General features: G+C 42.2%; 1 protein-coding gene across 4 annotated transcripts in view; it reads left to right on the plus strand.

Moving 5' to 3' along the window:
* Window positions 1–3611: 3611 nt before the first annotated feature.
* The window catches only part of LOC115171202 (myocardin-related transcription factor B), a 53254-nt gene continuing 31775 nt past the window's right edge, over window positions 3612–25090 (plus strand). For 2 of the 4 annotated variants that reach the window (XM_029727789.1, XM_029727792.1), the window contains exons 1-2: window positions 3612–3902; window positions 23513–23599. The gene's annotated coding sequence lies outside the window, so the exon portion shown is untranslated. Of the gene's footprint in view, window positions 3903–23490; window positions 23600–25090 lie in introns of those variants that run through there. The other 2 variants (XM_029727791.1, XM_029727790.1) reach the window with 2 other exon arrangements.

A 25090-nucleotide genomic window follows, 5' to 3' on the forward strand; every position in this document is an offset into this window, starting at 1 on the left:
CAGAGTTCCTCTGTCCAGTGTCTGTGTTCTTTTGCCCATCTTAATCTTTTATTTTTATTGGCCAGTCTGAGATATGGCTTTTTCTTTGCAACTCTGCCTAGAAGGCCAGCATCTCGGAGTCGCCTCTTCACTGTTGACGTTGAGACTGGTGTTTTGCGGGTACTATTTAATTAAGCTGCCAGTTGAGGACTTGTGAGCCGTCTGTTTCTCAAACTAGACACTCTAATGTACTTTTCCTCTTGCTCAGTTGTGCACCGGAGCCTCCCACTCCTCTTTCTATTGTGGTTAGATCCAGTTGCGCTCTTCTGTGAAGAGAGTAGTACACAGCGTACTACAAGATCTTCAGTTTCTTGGCAATTTCTTGCATGGAATAGCCTTCATTTCTGAGAACAAGAATAGAATGACGAGTTTCAGAAGAAAGGTCTTTGTTTCTGGCCATGTTGAGCTTGTAACCGAACCCACAAATGCTGATGCTCCAGATACTCAACTAGTCTAAAGAAGGCCAGTTTTATTGCTTCTTTAATCAGTACAACAGTTTTCAGCTGTGCTAACATAATTGCAAAAGGTTTTTCTATTTAACCTTTAATTAACCTTCAATTAACCTTTAAAATGATAAACTTGGATTAGCTAACACAACATGCCATTGGAACACAGGAGTGATGGTTGCTGATAATGGGCCTCTGTACGCCTATGTAGATATTCCATAAAAAATCTGCCATTTCCAGCTACAATAGTCATTTACAACAATGTCTACACTGTATTTCTGATCAATTTGATGTTATTTTAATGGACAAAAATGTTGCTTTTCTTTCAAAAACAAGGACATTTCTAAGTGACCCCAAACTTTTGAATGGTAGTGTATATCCAAAGTCATGTTCTATGTAGAGGTGATGGTTCGTTGAACACCACTCGAGTGATGAGTGACTGTGCCTGAGACCTGGACTTTTGTATTAGCTCCACCTTATGTCTGGGCTTTAGCACAGTGAACTAACACAGTCTTAAGGTACCAAATTCATGATACGGTGTGTCATACATACAGTCCTTTCCCCATCATGCTCTGAGCACCATGCCATATTCCAGGAGTATTTTTGCATTAGCAACCTGGTAACTCACACTAGATGGCAGTATAGTCTAAAGAACATTTTAGTATTTGATGGCCTCTAAACTTCTGAGTGGGGCGTCATCCTCTGAAATAAGTGATGCAACAATATTGTCATTAATAAATAGTGGATCAAATACTGATTTATTCTAGTTATTTGATCAAAAATTGTTGTTTTCATACTATTAATTAATGGGAGCTATTGGATTAGTATTTTATAAGAATTACATTGCACATAAGATAAAGGCTGTGCCAAACTGGAAACAGGAGCTGCCTCTCAATTAAAAACGGATAAATCTGGCAAATAAAAATGTATTGTCTGTTCAAATTCTGTGTTCTGATATCAATTCACATACACTACCGTTCAGTTCAAAAGTTTGGGGTCACCTTGAAATGTCCGAGTTTTTGAAAGAAAGCTATTTTTTTGACCATTATAATAACATCAAATTGATCAGAAGTACAGTGTAGACATTGTTAATGTTCTAAATTACTATTGGAACTGGAAATGGCTGATTCTTTATGGAATATCTACATAGGCGTACAAAGGCCCATTATCAGCAACCATCACTCCTGTGTTCCAATGGCACTTGGTGTTAGCTAATCCAAGTTTATCATTTTAAAGGTTAATTGATCATTGTGGGTTCGGTTACAGGCTCCAAATGGCCAGAAACGAAGACCTTTCTTCTGAAACTCATCATTCTATTCTTGTTCTGAGAAATGAAGGCTATTCCATGCCAGAAATTGACAAGAAACTGAAGATCTGGAACAACGCTGTGTACTACTCCCTTCACAGAAAAGCGCAAATGGCTCTAACCAGAATAGAAAGAGGAGTGGGAGGCCCCGGTGCACAATTCAGCAAGACGACAAATACATTAGAGTCTCTAGTTTGATTAACAGACCCCTCAAGTCCTCAACTCGCATCTTCATTAAATAGTACCCACAAAACACCAGTCTCAACGTCAATAGCGAAGAGGCGACTCCGGGATGCTGGCCTTCTAGGCAGGTTTAAAAAGTATTGTCAGCCTTGATAAATATGAGCAAAAAAGACTGTATAAAATAAATAATACAAATACCAGAGGTGGAAAAAGTACCTAATTGTCATACTTGGGTAAAAGTAGAAAATAGAAAATGTCTCAAGTAAAATGTAATTGATAAAATATACTTAAGTATCAAAAGTAAAAGTAAAAGTATAAATAATTTCAAATTCCTTATATTAAGGAAACCAGAAGGCATACATTTCTTGTTTTTATTTATTTACAGATAGCCAGGGGCACACTCCAACACTCAGACATAATTTACAAACAAAGCATGTGTTTAGTGAGTCCGCCAGATCAGAGGCTGTAGGGATGACCAGGGATGTTCTTTTAATAAGCGTGTGAATTAGACCATTTTATTTTCCTGCTAAGCATTTCAAAATGTAATGAGTACTTTTGGGTGTCAGGGAAAATGTATGGAGTAAAAGTACAGCATTTACAGATACCCCAAAGTACAGATACCCCAAAAAACTACTTAAGTAGTACTTTCAAGTATTTTTACTTAAGTACTTTACACCACTGACAAATGCTGAGATATATTGTATGCTAAAAAAAGGGAAAAATTATATTGTATTATTTATGTTAATACAATTGCTCAAAAGTCACTCGCACATCTGAGCTATCTTTTTTGCAGGTGCATAGTAACAGTTGAATAAGATGAGAAAAAATAAGAAACCCGGACACTGCTCTTGATAGTATCACCGATCTTTAATACATTTAACAAGTTAAAAAAAAAATCTCAAAGATAGGTGTCAAAATTATTGGCACCTACTGTTTTCAATATCTTTCAATACCTCACCTTGTGAGGATAACGACAATGAGCCTTTTTTCTAAAATGTTTTATGAGATTGGAGAACACATTGAGAGGGATCTTAGACTATTCCTCCATACAGCATATTTCTAGATCCTTGTTATCCTTCATCTGCTCTTATGGACTGCCCTCTTCAATTCAAACCACAGGTTTTCAATGGGGTTCAAATCCGGAGACTGAGATGGGCATTGCAAAATGTTGATTTTGTGACCAATTAACCATTTCTTTGTGGAATGTGATGTGCGCTTGTGGTTACTGTGTTGCTGGAAGATCCACTTGCGGCCAAGTTTCAGCCTCCTGCCAGAGGCAACCAGGTCTTTGGCTAAAAACGTCCTGGTACTGGGTAAAGTTCATGATACCGATGACCTTAGCATTGCCCCAGCCAGGACCAGTGGAAGCAAAATAACCCATAACATCAATTATCCACCACCATATTTTAAAGGAGATATGGGGTTATTTTCTGCTTATTGAATCCAGGGGTGCCAAAAATCTTTTTCGACTGTTTTTAATACTTGCATAACAAAATCACTTTTTCTGAGCAATTGTATTAGTACTTCTTTTTATTTCCCATTTTTTTGGAGCATACAATATCGTTCAGTATTTGTATTATTTATTTTATACAGTATTTTTTGCTCATCTTTATCAAGGGTGCCAATAATTATGGACCTGACTGTATATCAAACATTTACAAATGATGTAGTGATTTTAAAACAATTATGAGGGGTTTATTGAATTCAGAATGAGATGAAACAGGATTAAACACTTCTATTGAACACATCAAAGGGTTAAAATTCAGATTACATCATCGACTCCAGCCGAGGAGCAGCCATCTTTTTCCAAGACCAACAATTTCACTTTCACCGAAGAAAAACAAATAGATATTTCTTTATTAATTATCTCAAACAAGCGACTATTCCGTTCCTTCGAGACAAATACCAGCGAACTCCAAGGAAAATCGGTAAGATTTGCATGTCAATGTTTCAATAATTGTACTGTCACTGTTTTTCATGGCAAAATGCACCACTGCCACCGGTTGCTTTGGCGATGCATTGTAACAGTGCAATAATAAGTGATGAACAGTGGATACAATGTCGCGAGGCTTGATTTGGCAAAAACACAATGACATATCTTGACAGGCTATTCTCACGATAATGGCAGGTTTTGTATGTTGATTTTATGTAGAAAAACTAATATGCGTGACCACAATACCATGCAACTTTTCAGATAATTTATTAGTTAACCTAACACACCTGACATTTTGAAATATTGATTATCTACTTGGCAATAGCCCCACACGTGCATTTGTCACCAATTAAATACAGCTCATAGTGGGGTGATTTGAGCTAGATTCGATTAGATGTAGTGTTCTTATGTGAGGAACTCTTTTAAATGTTAAAAGTCGCAATCAGCAGTCGCTACATCCATTTTTGACTTATAAATGAATTATATGTACCCATTGATTCTAGAAGAATAAAACTTGTTAATGCAACTTGTTAATTTCATACCCCATCAGAACCCAAAATATAAGCTTGTTTTACTCCAACATTTGTAAACAAAGAAAATGTAAACAAACATGGTTAAAACTATTATTTTGATATCATGGATGGTCAGTCCTTGAGTCCATAGCTATGTCTATAAATTTGAGAGAGGTTACATTTCTCCAGCCCCATCCCTTAGCTTTTTACTGAACTAGGGGAGTTTATATGCCACTTAACACTGTCAACAAACACAACATATATTTGAAGTCTTTTCGGACTTCATTCGTTTTGAAATCCCACTCACCAAACAAACCCATGTAACCAGAAGGCGTCTCTCAAGGGAAAACAGTTTCTAGATTGAGCCAGATTGCTCTCCCAGCACCCTTTCACCACTGTATGATGCACATGGATGTAGGGCCTGAGTAAATAATGTATCCATCTGAGCCAGCAGCACTGTGAGGGATGGAGGAAGGAAGGAAACGGTTGTAATCAGGGGAACTTAACTGTTTTCCAAAGTGGAGGCAGGAAGTCAATCAGCTCTGGGGAGATGACAGCCAATGAATGCAGAGGAGAGGGAGAGAGAGATAGAGAGAGAGAGATAGAGAGAGAGAGAGAGAGAGAGAGCGAGAGAGAGAGAGAGAGAGAGACGTTTTTGCCAGAGAGGTGCTGTGTGTTCTGCATTTCATGTTGAATTTGAGAGAGATGGAATACATGTATGTTACATGACTGTCTACATCATAAACTTCCTTTCATCATTTATTTAATCTCTGTTGCAACAGATGCAGATGTATACAACGTAAATTGTAAAATCAATTACAAACTCTTGAATGGCAGACCACCTGGAAAATTGCACACTCCTTTTTTTCTTTGCTACCGTTTTCTGTCAATGTTGGTGTATCTGGCACGGTCCATTGAAATGGGCCCATTGCAACTAATGGAAGAAGCATGTTTACATTACAGTTTTACAAGGGTCTACAAAAGGGCAAAGTTGTATATTTAAAGTCTGTTTATTGAAGCAGCTAGCCTGGACAGCATCAATGTTCTCACACTCATTCAGTAGTTCATGTTGCAGTATTTTTGCAGGGCTGGTGAGAAGTTAGGTTTTCATCGAGGGTCCAAAAGATAAGATAAAAATCAAATCAAATTGTATTTGTCACATGCACCGAATACAGTGAAATGCTTACTTAGAAGCCCTTAACCAACAATGCTTTTAAGTTTTAAGAAAAAAAGTAACAAATAATTAAACAGCAGCAGTAAAATAACAATAGCGAGGCTATATACAGGGGGTACAGAGTCAATGTAAGTAATTGAGGTAATATGTACATGTAGGTAGAGTTAAAGTGACTATGCATAGATAATAAACAGAGATTAGCAGCAGCGTAAAAGAGGGGTCTGGGTAGCCATTTGATTAGCTGTTCAGGAGTCTTATGGCTTTGGGGTAGAAGCTGTTAAGAAGCCTTTTGGACCTAGACTCGGTGCATTGGTACCGCTTGCTGTGCCGGAGCAGAGAGAACAGTCTGTGGCTTGGGTGACTGGAGACTTTGACAATTCTTTGGGCCTTCTTCTGACACCTGGTACAGTGGTTCTTCCTTTAAAAGTTTTGAGCTTATGCTGTTACCGTTTGTGGTAGATGGTGGCATATTGTGGTAAATTGTGTCATTCTGGCAACAGTGGATGACACTTAAATAACGTGTCATAGAATTATGCGGCATCCTGCAAGCTGTGCTGAAGTATGCCACAACTTTTAAAGGAAGAACCACTGTATAGAGTTCCTGGATGGCAGGGAGCTTGACCCCAGTGATGTACTGGGTGATACGCACTACCCTCTGTAGTGACTTGCGGTCAGATGCCAAGCAGTTGCCATACCAAGCGGTGATGCAGCCAGTCAAGATGCTCTCGATTGTGCAGCTGTAGAACCTTTTGAGGATCTGAAGTCCCATGCCAAATATTTTCAGCCACCTGTCGTGCCCTCTTCACAACTGTGTTGGTGTGTTTGGACCATGATAGATCCTTAGCGATGTGTTACATTGAGGAACTTAGAGCTTAGGACCTAAAACATTCCAAATATTGAGTTGCGCCCCCTTTTGTCTGCAGAACAGCCTCAATTTGTCAGGGCATGGACTCTACAAGGTGAGGAAAGCATTTCAAAGGGTTGCTGGCCCATATTGACTCCAATGCTTCCCACAGTTGTGTCAAGTTGGCTGAATGTCCTTTGGGTGGTGGTTCTTGATACATTCTTGATACACACGGGAAACTGTTGAGCATGAAAAATCCAGCAGGGTTGCAGTTCTTGACACACTGACACTCACACCTGGCAGCTACTACCCTTCCCCCGTCCAAAAGCACTTAAACCTTTTGTCTTGCCCATTCACCCTCTTTTTTTACATTTTTATTTCACCTTTATTTAACCAGGTAGGCTAGTTGAGAACAAGTTCTCATTTTCAACTGCGACCTGGCCAAGATAAAGCATAGCAGTTAGACACATACAACACAGAGTTACACATGGAATGAACAAAACATAGTCAATAATACAGTACAAAAAAAGAAAACAAAAAGTCTATATACAGTGAGTGCAAATTAGGTAAAATAAGGGAATTAAGGCAATAAATAGGGCATGGTGGCAAAGTAATTACAATATGGCAATTAAATACTGTAATGGTAGATGTGCAAAATATGGATGTGCAAGTACATTTACATTTTTTTAAACATTTTAGTCACTTAGCAGACTTATCCAGAGCGACTTACAGTTGGGAATACATACATTTCATTCTTTTTTTTTCCGTTTCCAAGTAGAGATACTGGGGTACAAAAGGAGCAAAATAAATAAATAAATAAATACAGTATGGGGATGAGGTAGATAGATGGGCTGTATACAGATGGGCTATGAACAGGTGCAGTGATCTGTGAGCTGCTCTGACAGTTGGTGCTTAAAGCTAGTGAGGGAGATGGGCATCTCCAGCTTCAGAGATTTTTTCAGTTCATTCCAGTCATTGGCAGCAGAGAACTGGAAGGAAAGGCGACCAAAGGAGGAATTGGCTTTGGGGGTGACCAGTGAGATATACCTGCTGGAGCGCGTGCTTCGAGTGGGTGCTGCTATGGTGACCAGCGAGCTGAGATAAGGCGGGACTTTACCTAGCAGAGACTTGTAGATAACCTGTAGCCAGTGGGTTTGGCGACGAGTATTAAGTGAGGGCCAGCCAACGAGAGCGTATAGGTCTCAATGGTGTGTAGTGTATTGTGCTTTGGTGACAAAACGGATGGCACTGTGATAGACTGCATCCAGTTTGTTGAGTAGAGTGTTGGAGGCTATTTTATAGATGACATCGCCGAAGTCGAGGATTGGTAGGATGGTCAGTTTTACGAGGGTATGTTTGGCAGCATGAGTGAAGGATGCTTTGTTGCGAAATAGGAAGCCGATTCTAGATTTAATTTTGGATTGGAGATGCTTAATATGAGTCTGGAAGGTGAGTTTACAGTCTAGCCAGACACCCAGGTATTTGTAGTTATCCACGTATTCTAAGTAGTGATGCTGGATGGGCGGGCAGGTGCGGGCAATAATCGGTTGAATAGCATGCATTTAGTTTTATTTGCGTTTAAGAGCAGTTGGAGGCCACGGAAGGAGAGTTGGATGGCATTGAAGTTCGTCTGGAGGTTAGTTAACACAGTGTCCAAAGAAGGGCCAGAAGTATACAGAATGGTGTCGTCTGCGTAGAGGTGGATCAGAGAATCCCCAGCAGCAAGAGCGACATCATTGATGTATACAGAGAAGAGAGTCGGCCCAAGAATTGAACCCTGTGGCACCCCCATAGAGACTGCCAGAGGTCCGGACAACAGGCCCTCCGATTTGACACACTGAACTCTATGAGAGAAGTAGTTGGTCAACCAGGCGAGGCAATCATTTGAGAAACCAAGGCTGTTGAGTCTGCCAATAAGAATGTGGTGATTGACAGAGTCGAAAGCCTTGGCCAGGTCGATGAATACAGCTGCATAGTAATGTCTCTTATCGATGGCAGTTATGATATCGTTAAGGACCTTGAGCGTGGCTGAGGTGCACCCATGACCGACTCTGAAACCAGATTGCATAGCGGAGAAGGTACGGTGTGATTCAAAATGGTCGGTAATCTGTTTGTTAACTTGGATTTCGAAGACCTTAGAGATGCAGGGTAGGATAGATATAGGTCTGTAGCAGTTTGGGTCTAGAGTGTCTCCCCCTTTGAAGAGGGGGATGACCAGCTTTCTTTGGGAATCTCAGACGATACGAAAGAGAGGTTGAACAGGCTAGTAATAAGGGTTGCAACAATTTCGGCAGATCATTTTAGAAAGAGAGGGTCCAGACTGTCTAGCCCGGCTGATTTGTAGGGGTCCAGATTTTGCAGCTCTTTCAGAACATCGGCTATCTGGATATGGGTGAAGGAAAAATGGTGGGGACTTGGGCGGGTTGCTGTGGAGGGTGCCGGGCAGTTGACCGGGGTAGGGGTAGCCAGGTGGAAAGCATGGCCAGCCGTAAAGAAATGCTTATTGAAATTCTCAATTATAGTGGATTTATCTGTTGTAACAGTGTTTCCTAGCCTCAGAGCAGTGGGTAGCTGGGAGGAGATGCTCTTATTCTCCATGGACTTTACAGTGTCCCAGAACATTTTTGAGTTTGTACTGCAGGATGCAAATTTCTGTTTAAAAAAGCTAGCCTTAGCTTTCCTAACTGCCTGTGTATATTGGTTCCTAACTTCCCTGAAAAGTTGCATATCACGGGGGCTATTCGATGCTAATGCAGAACGCCACAGGATGTTTTTGTGCTGGTCAAGGGCAGACAGGTCTGGAGAGAACCAAGGGCTATATCTATTCCTGGTTCTACATTTTTTGAATGGGGCATGCTTATTTAAGATGGTGAGGAAGGCACTTTTAAAGAACAACCAGGCATCCTTTACTGTCGGGATGAGGTCGATGTCATTCCAGGATACCCCGGCCAGGTCGATTAGAAAGGCCTGCTCGCAGAAGTGTTTTAGGGAGTGTTTGACAGTGATGAGGGGTGGTCGTTTGATCGCAGACCCATTACGGATGTAGGCAATGAGGCAGTGATCGCTGAGATCTTGGTTGAAAACAGCAGAGGTGTATTTGGAGGGCGAGTTAGTTAGGATGATATCTATGAGGGTGCCCGTGTTTACGGATTTGGGGTTATATCTGGTAGGTTCATTGATAAGTTGTGTGAGGTTAAGGGCATCAAACTTAGATTGTAGGATGGCCGGGGTGCTAACCTCTCTAGGGTCGGCGGGACGAAATCGTCCCACCTACGTAACAGCCAGTGGAATCCTGTGGCGCGTTATTCAAATACCTTAGAAATGCTATTACTTCAATTTCTCAAACATATGACTATTTTACACCATTTTAAAGACAAGACTCTCGTTAATCTAACCACACTGTCCGATTTCAAAAAGGCTTTACAACGAAAGCAAAACATTAGATTATGTCAGCAGAGTACCCAGCCAGAAATAATCAGACACCCATTTTTCAAGCTAGCATATAATGTCACAAAAACCCAAACCACAGCTAAATGCAGCACTAACCTTTGATGATCTTCATCAGATGACACACCTAGGACATTATGTTATACAATGCATGCATGTTTTGTTCAATCAAGTTCATATTTATATCAAAAACCAGTTTTTTAGATTAGCATGTTTTGTTCAGAACTAGCATACCCCCCGCAAACTTCCGGTGAATTTACAAAAAATTTACTAAATTACTCACGATAAACGTTCACAAAAAGCATAACAATTATTTTAAGAATTATAGATACAGAACTCCTCTATGCACTCGATATGTCCGATTTTAAAATAGCTTTTCGGTGAAAGCACATTTTGCAATATTCTGAGTAGATAGCCCGGCATCACAGGGCTAGCTATTTAGACACCCAGCAAGTTTAGCACTCACCAAAGTCAGATTTAATATAAGAAAAATGTTATTACCTTTGGTGATCTTCGTCAGAATGCACTCCCAGGACTTCTACTTCAATAACAAATGTTGGTTTGGTCCCAAATAATCCATAGTTATATCCAAATATCCTCTGTTTTGTTTGTGCGTTCAAGACACTATCCGAATGGTAAAGAAGGGTGACGAGCACGACGCATTTCGTGACAAAAAAATTCTAAATATTCCATTACCGTACTTCGAAGCATGTCAACCGCTGTTTAAAATAAATTTTTATGCAATTTTTCTCGTAAAAAAGCGATAATATTCCGACCGGGAATCTGTGTTTAGGTTAAAAGACGAAAGAAAATAAAAGCATGGGGTCGACTCGTGCACGCGCCTCAGCCCATTGTCCTCTGATAGAGCACTTGCCAAAAGCGCTAATGTGTTTCAGCCTGGGGCTGGAATTACATCATTCAGCTTTTTCCCGCCTTCTGAGAGCCTATGGGAGCCGTAGGAAGTGTCACGTTACAGCAAAGATCCTCAGTCTTCAATAAACAGAGTCAAGAAGCTCAAGGAATGGTCAGACAAGCCACTTCCTGTAAGGAATCTTCTCAGGTTTTTGCCTGCCATATGAGTTCTGTTATACTCACAGACACCATTCAAACAGTTTTAGAAACTTTAGGGTGTTTTCTATCCAAAGCCAATAATTATATGCATATTCTAGTTACTGGGCAGGAGTAGTAACCAGATTAAATCGGGTACGTTTTTTATCCGGCCGTGCAAATACTGCCCCCTATCCCCAACAGGTTAAGCATGTCCAGCACGAGCTCAGAAGATAGATGGGGGGCAATCAAATCACATATGGTGTCGAGGGCACAGCTGGGGGCAGAGGGTGGTCTATAGCAAGCGGCAACGGTGAGAGACTTGTTTCTGGAAAGGTTCATTTTTAGAAGTAGGAGCTTGAATTGTTTGGGTACAGACCTGGATAGTAAGACAGAAGTCTGCAGGTTATCTTTGCAGTAGATTGCAACACCGCCCCCTTTGGCAGTTCTATCTTGTCGGAAAATGTTATAGTTAGGGATGGAAATTTCAGGTTTTTGGTGGTCTTCCGAAGCAAGGATTCAGACACGGCTAGTACATCCGGATTGGTGGAGTGTGCTAGGGCAGTGAATAAAACAAACTTAGGGAGGAGGCTTCTAATGTTAACATGCATGAAACTAAGGCTTTTACTGTTGCAGAAGTCAACAAATGAGAGACCCTGGGGGATGGGAGTGGAGCTAGACACTGCAGGGCCTGGATTAACCTCTACATCACCAGAGGAACAGAGGAGGAGTAGGGTAAGGGTACGGCTAAGGGCTAACAGAACTGGACGTCTAGCACGTTCAGAACAGAGAGTAAAAGGAGCAGATTTATGGGCACGGTAGAATATATTCAAGGCATAATGTACAGACAAAGGTATAGTAGGATGTGAATACAGTCGGGGTAAACCTGTGCATATAGTGATAATGAAAGAGATATTGTCTCTAGAAATAGCATTTAAACCAGGTGATGTCACTGCATGTGTGGGAGGTGGAACTAAATTGTTAGCCGAGGCGTTTTGAGCAGTGCTAGAGGCTCTACAGTGAAATAAAACAATAGTTACAAACCAAAACAGCAATGGACAAGGCATGGTGACGTTAGGGAGAGGCATGTGTAGCCGGGTGATCACAAGAGTCCAGTGCGTGGCTTCAGGCAGCTAGCGGCGGGCTAGCAGGCTAACAGAAAGGCCTTAGAGGGGAGACGCGACAGGGGAAAGTCTGTTGTGGCCTCCTCGTGCAGTTACATCAGCGGACGGATCAGCAGGGCTCCGTGTGGTAAACCAGGCCAATTGGCAAAATATGTATAGTGGCCAAAGAAATATGTCCGAAGGGCCTCTTAAGCCAGCAGTCCAATGTGCTTTAGAAAGCTAGCAGGCCGCGGATTAGCGGCTGTGCGTTCAGGGGACGTTAGCTGCTATAATTCTAGGTGGAAAATTAAAAAAATAAAATATATACACTGCTCAAAAAAATAAAGGGAACACTTAAACAACACAATGTAACTCCAAGTCAATCACACTTCTGTGAAATCAAACTGTCCACTTAGGAAGCAACACTGATTGACAATAAATTTCACATGCTGTTGTGCAAATGGAATAGACAACAGGTGGAAATTATAGGCAATTAGCAAGACACCCCCAATAAAGGAGTGGTTCGGCAGGTGGTGACCACAGACCACTTCTCATGCATCCTGGCTGATGTTTTGGTCACTTTTGAATGCTGGCGGTGCTTTCACTCTAGTGGTAGCATGAGACGGAGTCTACAAACCACACAAGTGGCTCAGGTAGTGCAGCTCATCCAGGATGGCACATCAATGCGAGCTGTGGCAAGAAGGTTTGCTGTGTCTGTCAGCGTAATGTCCAGAGCATGGAGGCGCTACCAGGAGACAGGCCAGTACATCAGGAGACGTGGAGGAGGCTGTAGGAGGGCAACAACCCAGCAGCAGGACCGCTACCTCCGCCTTTGTGCAAGGAGGAGCAGGAGGAGCACTGCCAGAGCCCTGCAAAATGATCTCCAGCAGGCCACAAATGAGCATGTGTCTGCTCAAACGGTCAGAAACAGACTCCATGAGGGTGGTATGAGGGCCCGACGTCCACAGGTGGGGGTTGTGCTTACAGCCCAACACCGTGCAGGACGTTTGGCATTTGCCAGAGAACACCAAGATTGGCAAATTCGCCACTGGTGCCCTGTGCTCTTCACAGATGAAGCAGGTTCACACTGAGCACATGTGACAGACGTGACAGAGTCTGGAGACGCCGTGGAGAACGTTCTGCTGCCTGCAACATCCTCCAGCATGACCGGTTTGGCGGTGGGTCAGTCATGGTGTGGGGTGGCATTTCTTTGGGGGGCCGCACAGCCCTCCATGTGCTCGTCAGAGGTAGCCTGACTGCCATTAAGTACCGAGATGAGATCCTCAGACCCCTTGTGAGACCATATGCTTGTGCGGTTGGCCCTGGGTTCCTCCTAATGCAAACAATGCTAGACCTCATGTGGCTGGAGTGTGTCAGCAGTTCCTGCAAGAGGAAGGCATTGATGCTATGGACTGGCCCGCCCGTTCCCCAGACCTGAATCTAATTGAGCACATCTGGGACATCATGTCTCGCTCCATCCACCAACGCCACGTTGCACCACAGACTGTCCAGGAGTTGGCGGATGCTTTAGTCCAGGTCTGGGAGGAGATCCCTCAGGAGATCATCCGCCACCTCATCAGAAGCATGCCCAGGCGGTGTAGGGAGGTCATACAGGCACGTGGAGGCCACACACACTACTGAGCCTCATTTTGACTTGTTTTAAGGCCATTACATCAAAGTTGGATCAGCCTGTAGTGTGTTTTTCCACTTTAATTTTGAGTGTGACTCCAAATCCAGACCTCCATGGGTTGATAAATTGGATTTCCATTGATTATTTTTGTGTGATTTTGTTGTCAGCACATTCAACTATGTAAAGAAAAAAGTATTTAATAAGATTATTTCATTCATTCAGATCTAGGATGTGTTATTTTGGTGTTGCCTTTATTTAAAAAAAAATAAAAATAGGTTCAGAGCTTGCGGTAGGAATCCGGAGATATAGAGAAGAATAAGTCCGACTAGCTCTTGTTTGAATCGCGCTATACAGACTGGCGAGAGTTGTCCGTGATAAAGGTAGCTGATGACCGCTAGCAAAGGATAGCTGACTGCTAGCTAGTAGCTTCGGAATGTATTCGATGGGCCTCGTAAGCTAACAGTCCATTGTGCTCTAGACAGCTAGCATTCAGGGGACGTTAGCTGCGAAGGTCGGAAGATGAGATGGTTCAGAGCTTGCGGTAGGAATCCGGGGATATGGAGAGAAAAATACGTCCGGTATGCTCTGGTTGAATCGCGTTGTACAAACTGGCGAGAGCTTTCCGAGCTAACGGTTAGCTGATGACCGTTAGCTGGCTAGCTTATGTTGGAGATTCCAGTAATAGAGGTAGAGAAAAATACTTTAGAGAAAAAGCAGGTCCACACCACATTGGGTGAGGCAGGTTGCAGTGGAGTATTTTGAAGTAAGGGGTTTGAAAAATATAAAAAGATATGCGAAGAAAAATATATAAAAAGATATATACATGGGACACGACAGGACGAAGGACAAAGATGTCTGACTGCTACGCAATCTTGGAATACCCTCTGAATGGCACACACACACAATCCATGTCTCAATCGTCTCAAGGCTTAAAAATCCTTCTTTAACCTGTCTCCTCCCCTTCATCTACACTGATTGAAGTGCATTTTATTGAAGTGGACGTCAATAAGGGATCATAGACTGACCAGGTGAATCCAGGTTAAAGCTATGTCATTGAAAGAGCAGGTGTTCTTAATGTTTTGTACACTGTGTCTATTTAGTTCATTTAGCAGGTGTTCTTATCACACCATAGTGCCATCAGACTTCTGATTCCAATGCAGGGTAAAAGGGGGGGCAGAAAATGTGAATCTCAATTTTTTTAAATTATAAAGAAAAGTTTTTCGTATTTTAAAAACAATTACAAAATACATTGGTGTAGTTCAGCCCAGTGTAATTCAAATGACAAAATACTTAATTGGGACTTTCAAATACATGTAACAGAAATACTGCCCATCTCTGAGTATTCATAGTGAGGCAGCACAGCGCAGGGAGAGGGCAGGCCAGATATGGTGGTTCCCTGGTGTTCTGGGTTGTGTTTTCTCAGCCCGACTGTGCTGTCTGTCCGTATTCAGGCAGGAGGCCTGTTACATTGTTCTGACGCTGTAATTGTTACCATTTATTCAAATGAATAAATGTTATTCCTAATCTTTTCTGGGGAATCGTAAGTGTATACAGCACTTTGCTGGGCCCATGCGAACAGACTTGAATGTAATATGAATACTACAAGAGCGACATGTTTTCTGTGTGAACATGATTCAGATAGTCATGACAAACATTTGTTCCTCATTTATATATGGGTTGAGTGGAATGTCGGTCCCAGTGAATTTGTTTGAACAACATGTTCACACCTCATGAGATACTACCCTCCAGTGAAATGTTCCCGATTCCCTATGCAGTTAGACCTGATTCCCGGCATTACATTTCCATGGCACAGCATCAATTTCAGCAACATGAACAGCATGTCAATCTAAGGGCAGTGAGTGCTAGTGATGAGCAGGGAATTGGAAGCATTTCCCACTGAGTCAGCGGGATTGCAGGCTGGTGATTGTGTTACACAAAGGACACTTAGGGTCAGCAGCACTCTGTCCACTCACAAACACATTAAGGCCCCTGGTGATGGGTCTCTGCTCTCCATGGCCTCTTTGGGCTAAGAAACAACTTTCTTTCAAGAGACAGATTTTAATTTTGTCCTCACTCTGAAAAGGGTTTTACTCTAGCATCTTGTCTCCATTGCTACTTTTAAATGTTTGAAATATATATATATATATATATATATATATATATATATACATACATGTACAGTGGGGGGAAAAAGTATTTGATCCCCTGCTGATTTTGTACGTTTGCCCACTTACAAAGAAATGATCAGTCTAAAGTAGGTTTATTTGAACAGTGAGAGACAGAATAACAACAAAAAAATCCAGAAAAACGCATGTCAAAAATGTTATAAAATGATTTACATTTTAATGAGGGAAATAAGTATTTGACCCCTCTGCAAAACATGACTTAGTACTTGGTGGCAAAACCCTTGTTGGCAATCACAGAAGTCAGACGTTTCTTGTAGTTGGCCACCAGGTTTGCACACATCTCAGGAGGAATATTGTCCCACTCCTCTTTGCAGATCTTCTCCAAGTCATTAAGGCTTCGAGGCTGACGTTTGGCAACTAAAACTTTTAGCTCCCTCCACAGATTTTCTATGGGATTAAGGTCTGGAGACTGGCTAGGCCACTCCAGGACCTTAATGTGCTTCTTCTTGAGCCACTCCTTTGTTGCCTTGGCCGTGTGTTTTGGGTCATTGTCATGCTGGAATACCCATCCACGACCCATTTTCAATGTCCTGGCTGAGGGAAGGAGGTTCTCACCCAAGATTTGACGGTACATGGCCCCATCCATCGTCCCTTTGATGCGGTGAAGTTGTCCTGTCCCCTTAGCAGAAAAACACCCAGCATTCCTCGTCCTCCAAACACGACGAGTTGAGTTGATGTCAAAGAGCTCCATTTTGGTCTCATCTGACCACAACACTTTCACCAGTTGTCCTCCGAGTCATTCAGATGTTTATTGGCAAACTTCAGACGGGCATGTATATGTATTCTTGAGCAGGGGGACCTTGCGGGCGCTGCAGGATTTCAGTCCTTCACGGTGTAGTGTGTTACCAATTGTTTTCTTGGTGACTATGGTCCCAGCTGCCTTGAGATCATTGACAAGATCCTCCCATGTAGTTCTGGGCTGATTCCTCACCATTCTCATGATCATTGCAACTCCACGAGGTGAGATCTTGCATGGAGCCCCAGGACGAGGGATATTGACAGTTCTTTTGTGTTTCTTCCATTTGCGAATAATCACACCAACTGTTGTCACCTTCTCACCAAGCTGCTTGGCGATGGTCTTGTAGCCCATTCCAGCCTTGTGTAGGTCTACAATCTTGTCCCTGACATCCTTGGAGAGCTCTTTGGTCTTGGCCATGGTGGAGAGTTTGGAATCTGATTGATTGATTGCTTCTGTGGACAGGTGTTTTTTTTACAGGTAACAAGCTGCGGTTAGGAGCACTCCCTTTAAGAGTGTGCTCCTAATCTCAGCTCGTTACCTGTATAAAAGACACCTGGGAGCCAGAAATCTTTCTGATTGAGAGGGGGTCAAATACTTATTTCCCTCATTAAAAATGCAAATCAATTTATAACATTTTTGACATGCGTTTTTCTGGATATTTGTGTTGTTATTCTGTCTCTCACTGTTCAAATAAACCTATCATTAAAATTATAGACTGATCCTTCCTTTGTCAGTGGGCAAACGTACAAAATCAGCAGGGGATCAAATACTTTTTTCCCCCACTGTATATATATATATATACCCTATATAAACAAAAGTACTTGGACACCCTTTCAAATTAGTGGATTCGGCTATTTCAACCACACCCATTCCTGACATGTGTATAAAATTAAGCACACCGCCATGCAATCTCCATAGACAAACATTGGCAGTAGGATGGCCTTACTGAAAAGCTCAGTGACTTTCAACGTGGCACCGTCATAGGATGCCACCTTTCCAACAAGTCAGTTGGTCAAATTTCAGCCCTTCCAGAGCTACCCCGGTCAACTGTAAGTGCTGTTATTGTGCAGTGGAATCAGCTAGGAGCAACAACGGCTCAGCCGTGAAGTGGTAGGCCACACAAGCTCACAGAATGGGGCTGCCAAGTGCTGAAGCACGTAGCGTATAAAAATCGTCTACCAAGCTCCAAACTGCCTCTGGAAGCAATGTCAGCACAATAACTGTTTGTCGGGAGCTTCACGAAATGGATTTCCATGGCCGAGCAGCCACACACAAGCCTAAGATCACCATGTGCAATGCCAAGCATCGGCTGGAGTGTTGTAAAGCTTGCTGGCATTGGACTCTGGAGCAGTGGAAACACGCTCTCTGGAGTGATGAATCACTCTTCACCATCTGGCAGTCCAACGGACGAATCTAGGTTTGGTGGATACCAGGAGAACGCAACCTGCCCCAATGCATAGTGCCAACTGTGAAGTTTGGTGGAGGAGGAATAATGGTCTGGGGCTGTTTTTCATGGTTCGGGGTAGGCCACTTAGTTTCGGTGAAGGGAAATCTTAACGCTACAGCATACAATAACATTCTAGATGATTCTGTGCTTCCAAATTTGTGCAAACTATTTGGGGAAGGCCTTTTCCTGTTTCAGCGTGCCGATGCCCCCGTGCACAAAGTAATGGTTTCTCGAGATCGGCGTGGAAGAACTTGACTGGCCTGCACAGAGCCCTGACCTCAACCCCATCAAACACCTTTGGGATGAATTGGAACAACCGACTGCGAGCCAGGCCTAATCACCCAACATCAGTGCCTGACCTCACTATTGCTTTTGTAGCTGAATGGAAGTCCCCGCAGCAATGTTACAATATCTAGTGGAAAGCCTTCCCAGATGAGTGGAGGCTGTTATAGCAGCAAAGGGGAGACGAACGCCATATTAATGCCCATGACTTTGGAATGAGATGTTCGACGAGCAGGTGTCCACATACTTTTGGTCATGTAGTGTATATATAGTTACAGCCTGAATTTAAAGTGTATTACATTTATATTTTGTGTCTTGGCCTACACACAATACCCCATAATGTCAAATTAGAATTATGTTTTTAGAAATGTTTACTAACTCATTAAAGATAAAAATCTGAAATGTCTTGAGTCAATAAATAATCAACCCCTTTGTTATGGCAAGCCTAAATAAGTTCAGGAGTACAAACAAGTCACATAATAAGTTGCATGGACTCACTCTGTGTGCAATAATAGTTTTGATTTTTGAATGACTACCTCATCTCTGTACCCCACACATACAATTATCTGTAAGGTCCCTATCGAGCAATGCATTTCAAACACAGATTCAACCACAAAGACCAAGGAAGTTTTCCAATGCCTGACAAAGAAGGGCAACTATTGGTAGATGGGTAAAACAAAAGAAATAGACATTGAATATCCCTTTGAGGATGGTGAAGAATTTAGTACACTTTGAATGGTGTATCAATACACCCAGTCACTATACACCCAGAGAAAGGAACCGTTCAGGGATTTCACCATGAGGCCAATGGAGACTTTAAAACAGTTACAGAGTTTAATGGCTGTGATAGGAAAAAACTGAGGATGGATCAACAGCATTGTAGTTACTCCACAATACTTAACTAATTGACAGAGTGAAAAGAAGGAAGCCTGTACAGAATAAAAATATTCAAAAACATGCATCCTGTTCGCAATAACACACTAAAGTAATACTGCAAAAAAAATGTGTCAAGGAAATAAACTTGAATGCAAAGCATTATGTTTGGGGCAAATACAACACAACACATCACTGAGTACCACTCTTCATATTTTCAAGCATGGTTGTGGTTGCATCATGTTATGGATATGCTTGTCATCGGCAATGCTTGTTTTTTATAAAAAGAAACAGAATAGAGCTCAGCACAGGCAAAATCCTAGAGGAAAACCTGGTTCAGTCTGCTTTCAACAGACACTGGGAGACAAATTGACCTTTCAGTACGACAATAACCTAAAACTCAAGGCCAAATATCCACTGGAGTTGCTTAATAAAACGACATTGAATGTTGTTTTCTTCCCTGTGGCTCAGTTGGTAGAGCATGGTGTTTGCAACGCCAGCATGGTGTGTGCAACGCCAGGGTTGTGGGTTCGATTCCCACAGGGGGCCAGTACAAAAAAATAAAAATGCATGAAATATATGCATTCACTACTGTAAGTCGCTCTGGATAAGAGCGTCTGCTTAAATGACTAAAATGTAAATGAATGTTCCTGAGTGGCCTAGTTACAATTTTGACTGAAATCGCCATTAAAATCTATGGTAAGACTTGAAATTGGCTGTCTAGTAATGATCAACAACCAACTTGACAGAGTTTGAAGAGTTTAAAAAGAATAAAGGGCAAATATTGTACAGTCCAGGTGTGTAAAGTTCTTATTGACTTACCCAGAAAGACTCACAGCTGGAATCACTGCCAAAGGGGATTCTAACATGTATTGACTCAGGGATGTGAATACTTACATGCATTTGATAATTCTGTATTACATTTTCAATAAATTTGCAAGAATTTCTAAAAACATGTTTTCACTTTGTCATTATGGGGTATTGTGTGTAGAGAATGAGAGTAAACAAATCTATTTAATCCCATTTCAATTCAGTCTGTAACACAACAAAATGTGGAATAAGTATGAAATATGAATACTTTCTGAAGGCAATGTATATACTAGAATTTGAAATAGTAGAATATCAAGAGGTATAGGCTACATCCCTATTTGGTAATACTGGAGCACAGGTCATTGTGTTGTGTAGTATATCTGTGCCATTGCATTAGTATCTGCCTCATTATTTAATCATAGGTTGTTTTAGTTGGACTAAATGACGACCTCAAACTCTCCCAGTAACATTGTTTGAATGGAAACTTGCCATCTGGAAAGCAGAGCAGCACTCCCCAACTGTGATTGTAGACCAAAACAGATACTCCCTCCTCCCAGGCCCACGCCATGAGTCCCAACATGCCAACGGCCAAGCGGAAGGCTATTTCTGTCTGCGGTAGGCCGGTCCAGCCGCCCCCTCCTCCACTGACCTAATGCTGAGTGCAGTAGCCCGCTCCGCTGCCTGGGCCCTACTGGGGCCCGTCCAGGAGGGGAAGTGGGAGGGTCAGGCACCATGTGTGAAGTTCTCAGTCATGGCCACTGGATAATTTATTAGACTTATGGGAAAGTTACAGTGTTTGAAATGGGGGAATTGTTTTTTTTGGGGGGGGTTAAGGATGAGGAAGTCCCCCTCCTCTTTCTGCAGTGCTGCAGTAGTCAGTCTCACACGGTTTTCTTTTGTGCAGTTCTGAGTGCGGTGAGACCCATATGGCTTAAGACACACATGGAAAAGGAGGCTTTTTTTCCTGTCTTTTTTCCAGCAGCTTATTCTGGCGAGTACTATCAGCTATTTTTAGCCATACAGTTTACCTCCTCTGGCAAACTGGTGGTGAGTCAGTGAGTGTTTATTGAGGTTCAAGTTATAAATGTGTAATGTGGTAACATACCATTTTTTCTCTATTCCACATACATTTGAGTTTTTTCCCATTCCTCACAATCCTCTTTCCGTCACCACTGAGGATTTTTCATTTCAACTTCTTCTGTTCTAACTCCTGTTGTGCTGAACTGCTTTTAAGTCTTACTATTTCCTGATAGGACATAATGATTTTTTTTTATCTCACCACTGTCTGTGTCTTCTCATGAATGATCCAGATAACAATCAGATCACAGGCTTTGCCTCCCATGTCTGTTAGTTTTTTTTCTACAGATGTGTCCCAACAAGTCTCAAATGAGTCCATGCGCTGTGATCAGATTTGACATGGCTTAGCTACTTAGCATCAAATTGCATCTACACCAACCACGAGGACAAACACAATAGACCATGGATCCATGAGGACACTTTTAACCCCCAGGATAGGGTGGAATTCTTACTACGATGACACTCAATGCTTAGTCATGTGCACTATGTGGCTCACTTCCTGCCCTAGGTGGTGACACGGTACATCCCAATTCAGTGGACTGCAAGTGAACTCGGGCGAGGCAGGCTTTGAGCTGTCGCCTCATGCTCACTAGGGGTTTAACCTTGTGGTACACAAGGAACCTATGAAATAGATATGCTGTGTCAGTTCAAAGGGACAAAGATTTAGTGTTGGCATCATGTGTATTTTGAAGAATCTGCAGGGGACAAGTATTGATTTCTACACTATTGTGAAACCAATCCACTGCCAGTAGGCCTTGTGGGTTACACAGAATAAACCCCTGCTGAGATAGCAGAGTTGTTAATTGTGTCAGGAAGAGGTCAGCTTTTGAGTCATACAGGAAGCCCATTGTCTGGACATGTTTACACCCTCATCTGCCTCTTGGTTGTAATTTACTGAGGCAAAATCATCTGCCTCAGGCATCTATGGGAAGAGAAATATTGTCATGTGCCCGTACATAATGTCATAACTAGGCTTCAAATTACTCAGTGGGACAGACACGCATCCTGGGTATGCTGATTACAGGAACATAAATTAACTAAAGCTCATAGTTCAGGATTATTGCACTTTCATGAAACCAAATTATCTTAATTAAAAGGGCAATCTTTTGTCTCTCTGTTTCATAATTTTCCTGATTGAATCAGGAAACCTTAAGAAGATCTGCAAAGAGGAGTGGGACAAAATCCCTCCTGAGATTTGTGCAAACCTGGTGGCCAACTACAATAAACATCTGACCTCTGTGAATGCCAACAAGGGTTTTGCCACCAAGTACTAAGTCATGTTTTGCAGAGGGGTCAAATACTTATTTCCCTCATTAAAATGCAAATCAATTTATAACATTTTTGACATGCGTTTTTCTGGATATTTTTGTTGTTATTCTGTCTCTCACTGTTCAAATAAACCTACCATTAAAATTATAGACTGATCATTTCTTTGTCAGTGGGCAAAAGTACAAAATCAGCAGGGGATCAAATACTTTTTTCCCTCACTGTATAACTTGGGTGACTGGTGTCTCTGACAATTTTATGGGCTTTCCTCTGACACCGCCTATTATATAGGTCCTGGATGGCAGGAAGCTTGGCCCTAGTGAGTGATGTACTGGGCCGTTCGCACAACCCTCTGTAGTGCCTTACGGTCAGATGCCGAGCAGTTGCCATACCAGGCGGTGATGCAACCGGTCAGGATGCCCTCGATGATGTTGAAGTTGAAATGGTGCTGGAATAGTGGAGGCAGCTCCTGTTTTCTTTGTGACTTGTGGTAACTCTCTGTGGTTCTAAATCAATAGTTGTTTAGTAGTCCGATAATCTCGGAAACATTAACTTGCTTGACCATGCTGTAGGTCATGTAACTGTCTGTTACATGCAATATGCATCGTGGACTTCACTGGACAGAGGTAGCTATCCGGTTTTGTGATAAAACAAAGGTGTGGTTGAATTTATTCGTCAACAGTGTCTTCTTATTGTCTCTGCCTTTAGGTCTATATATCATGGTCCCAATGCGCAAATATGGCTTCCCCAGTGATTTTACCCACACACTGTTACTGCATACCAGTAGGGGGCAGCATAGAGACCCTGAGGGATGTCTGCTCTGGGAGATGAAGTCGCAACTGGACCCTATTGCTTCAGTGTGCCTGTTTTCCATATCTTAAGGCTGCCACTCCAGTGAAGAGCCACTGATCTATAAATACCTGTCCTGTTATTGTTTAGCCCCAACCAACACTGCACTCTGCTCACCAATTAGCGTCACCACGGCAACCCACTCCAATGAGATGTAAACTTTCAAGCTGAAAATCAAGTCTCAATCTGGTTTACATGTTAATCTATAATTTCCTTTTTAGAGAATATTTTTTCTCATTGGTGAAGTGATGGTAGTCTCATTTCAAAGTGACTGGGAAGGGGGATTCAATACTAAAAATATATTTTCTTTGTGTTACAGTTTGGAAGGCAGCGCCATGACCTATTGAGTTGTACAGCAGCACTGCCAGACAGTATCCTCTCCTTGCTCCCTCTCGTACTGTCACAGGTAAACCCAGATAACACCTCAAGGTTGTCTCACCCAGTATAAATATTTTCCTCCTGTACCACTATGCTGTAAATCATCAATGGGGGATTGAACATTTACTTTCAATTTACTTTAAAGTACTTCTTATAATCCAATATGCGTTTATTTTAATTGATAATATACTTTCCTTAATGCCTTTTCAAGATCAAGTTAAACCCAAACATCAACATAGAGGTTGGGTTAGAAAGAAATATACTAAATTACCGAAATAGCAATGGTGACACATGGCTGAAGTTTCCTTTCCTTTAGGGATCAGTCATTTTGAATAAAAAGAAAATAAAGGCACTGCCAGGGTTTGGAACAGAACATTCTTGAAAATGACATGTAACTGGCTTCCAACAACATCAGTGAGGAATTCGAAGTGACTCACTCCAGCTAATGCACTGCAGCGCCATCTACTGATGCTCTGTGGTTGGTTCTATGAAGAAAATAATAGAAGAGGAATATCGAATAAAGAACTGTGGGTCACTTCAATTCTTACACTGAAATATTTGGCAGACTAAATACACAGTGGTGTGTATTTAATGATCAGGAGTGTTTGTTGCCATCTTTCTCACCAGTAGTAGTATTGCATTGACTGATTTTATGTCCAGGCATTGGGTTCAGTATCTCATTATCATCATTTGCAATAAATATAAATGTGACAGCAGCAATCCAGCTGAGGTACTTTACAGTGATCAGTGTGTCACTTTTGCCCATCCCTGTGCGTGCGTGGTCATGTGTGTGTGTGTGTGTGTGTGATCCGATTGTGCATGCATGTGTGTGTATGTAAGTCTGTGTATGTAAGTGTGTGTGCATTCATCCATGTGTGTGTGTTGAAGATGATGTGACCCACACAGCCAGAGGAATGCCTTTCCGTAGACTCTTCTTGGCAGCTGCCTGCGTGCCGCATAGCCTTCATGGCCTTCAAAGAGAAGTCAGAGGCCTACAGGGATTTCCCTCTGGCTTTCCCACCATGTGCACTGCGCTACAGAGAGACTAGCAGGGGATGAGGAGCAGAGCAGCAAGAATGGGAAGGTAGTGGGTGTAGAGGAGATTCCTCTGTGAAAACCAAGGAAAACCAAGAGCCAAAGTTACTGAATTGTATCAGCATGTTCCCCGTGGTAGCACAATCTTTATTGATCATTATAATAAATAAAAGTGTCTGGAGTTACAGAGTCCACTGTAATGTCGAGGCACTGTAATCACGAATGGCTAGGCTAGCAATTCTATTTCCTCTGAGATAGTATTCCTACAGTGTCAGACCCTTGGCTTGGCCACTTAGATAACATCTAAAACCAGGTGGAAGGCGATACACCTCGTTCCTGGACTGACAGACAGGGTCAAACTGTGCCAACTACGCAGACCTCTCTCAATAATGAATAACACTAGGCTAAGGGCTTGTATTCTCAATATTTTATAACCTGTAATCAATCAGCCCAAACCCTCAACCCTGACACTATGCTCATGTGT

Source organism: Salmo trutta, chromosome 32, assembly GCF_901001165.1.
Source record: "Salmo trutta chromosome 32, fSalTru1.1, whole genome shotgun sequence".
Classification (NCBI taxonomy): Eukaryota; Metazoa; Chordata; class Actinopteri; order Salmoniformes; family Salmonidae; genus Salmo; species Salmo trutta.